Source organism: Platichthys flesus, chromosome 4 (assembly GCF_949316205.1).
Source record: "Platichthys flesus chromosome 4, fPlaFle2.1, whole genome shotgun sequence".
Taxonomy (NCBI): Eukaryota; Metazoa; Chordata; class Actinopteri; order Pleuronectiformes; family Pleuronectidae; genus Platichthys; species Platichthys flesus.
In genome coordinates, this window is record NC_084948.1 from 4,779,923 (window position 1) to 4,782,404 (window position 2,482).

Genomic DNA, 2,482 nt, shown 5'->3' on the forward strand with positions numbered 1-2,482 from the left:
ACAGAACAATGGCCGTGTTTGGTATATAACAGAAGATGATGTTTGTGATGTGTCACAGTCTAATCGTCAGTGCAGCTCTCTTCACTGAAAGTGAATCAGTCTATGTGCTGGTTCAGAGAAGCTGCACTGCTCAATTTCCTCTGGTAGACAAATAGAAGAAAACAATGAACTGATAGGAGAAAGAAAAGGAAAATAAAAACAGTTTTAGTGCAGCTGGCTCCGTCAAAGAAGAAAGATCTCACAGTAACTGCAGGTCGACAGCAGTGCAGGGCAATCCGTACAGTAACAGTGGGAGACGGGGAGAACAAGCCCAGTCTTGGCAGTTATCATGATCAGGTCAATACAAAAGAACCGAACACTTGAACCCTGTTAACTTCCCTTTCTGCAGAAAGCTGATGGAGTCATAGCTTCAGGAGCCAGAAATGTTGGAGCTTTAGTTCCCTGTGAAGACAAATATGTTCTTACTGCATGTCAGTCATGAGAGATTTTCTTCACATTAAACGTCAACATTGAAATAAGTTTGACTCATGACTTATTATATCCAAAAGTCAGGACTGAACACAGCTTTTTTTTTTTTTTTTTACCGATTTAAAAAAGAATTTTTAAATCCAAACGACAGTTATCTGCCTTCTCTCTTTTATTAGAATATCTAATATTGAATATCTAAGCCTGACAGAAAGAGAGTGAACGCTCCATCATATGCTCTAACTGTTGGACTTTAGTATAATAGTGTGAACATTGGTTTCCTTCTGGCTTCTGTTCTGCCTTCATACTTAGTAACAGGGATGATGGATGTGATGTGATGGAACAAGCACTGGTCCTTTCTCCAAGCTCTATAAAGAATAAGACAAGAGGTGGTGGTGATGGTGGAGCAGAACCATGAATGGCCTTCAGCAGTAGATTGGAGGTCAAAGAAAAGCTAACTAGTGTCTAAAGCTATATAAAACACTGTAGCATCCCTGTGTCCTGCAGCTGACGAAGATGAGGCCTGATACTAGCTTCAGGTGCAGTCCCTTCCCTTTCCAGTCGTGCCTCAGCTCAACACTGCTGCATGTTGCTTTGTCCCATGATGCTTCACTGTCTCCTTCATTTCCAGGTGACAGAAATGTACAAGCAGGAGCAGCAAGAGCTGAACTCCACAGGCTCCCTCACGACTCAGCAATTAATCGCTCTAAAGACGTTTGAATAATGTGATCTGAAAAAATATCATTGTAGAAAATAATGATTGTTGGTTCAAAATAGTTTTTTCCAGATTCACAAATAGAGATTACGAATGTCCTGCAACTGAACAAGCATTATCACTGTCTTTTATCATTGTCGATAAACTCTCTGTTAAAGTAAATTCTGATTTGTAAATAGATTTTGCAGTTTGGTGTGTTGAAGCTGGCTTCATTGTGAAATCATTGGTTCCTTGCAGGAAAGCAGCATCTTCAATGTCACACCATTTCTCACGTTAGAAACTGATCTCGGGCGATATATCAAATATGCTCGATAAATCCTGGCTTGTTCCATGTGAGATGTACTAAATGACTGTATCGGGACCATCAAGTAAAAATTGTCAGTTAACAAATGTTGAACATGAAGGTGAGCTGCATTAAGTCTCTCCACTCACGTTTCTTTTAATCATCATCGTATCAGGCCGTCATGTGAAATACCAGGGGCAAGAGAAATGTGTGTGTGTGTGTGTCACTCACTCGCCCCCCTCACCCACTGCGTCAGTCTTACCTCTATGATCCACAGCTGCTCGATGATCGGAAGGTTGGTTTGTATCGTGCTGTAGTTTCTGTTTCCTCCTCCACTCTGACCTGCTCTCACTTTAACTAATAAACACTCATCACTCGTTATCAAGATCTGATCAGTACATGAAGTCGATTAGTGTTTGTTTGATTCGCTCCAGAGTTTATGAGACTGCATTTAAACATCATGAGAAATGAGTCATGAATATTTTGTGCTCAGTTTAACAACAAGACATGTGACGTAATCAGGACTCAGGGTCAAAGTGAGCGGAGCGACACAGATGCGTGATCCTACACCATTTATTAATAACTAAATACCTGATCATAAGATTGTCATCTCATAACCACCCCTATAAAAAACGGAACTTAGGTGAACTAGTTTGTTTTCATATGTAGGAACTTGACTTTGATCTATTGCTCAGTGAGGTTTTCCCAGTCAAAGCCTGAACTTCTACCTGTGTGGTTTTGGACACAACACTATTTTTATTTTCAATAAACCATTAAAAAAATGATCTGTTGTTACAAACATGATTAAACAGAAAAAGTTCACTTTAATTTATACATTATTTTGAAATATCTTTCTCAAGGATTCTTATTGAATGCACTGTTTTGTTGCTTCGAGCTCTGATTTTGTTAACGGTCTTTGAAAATAGGCCACAGCAGGAAGCCCCACCATGACCTTATTTATTTATTATAAGCTTATATTTATTATTTGTTATAAGTTTACAAGTGCAGCGGCCTGGTTC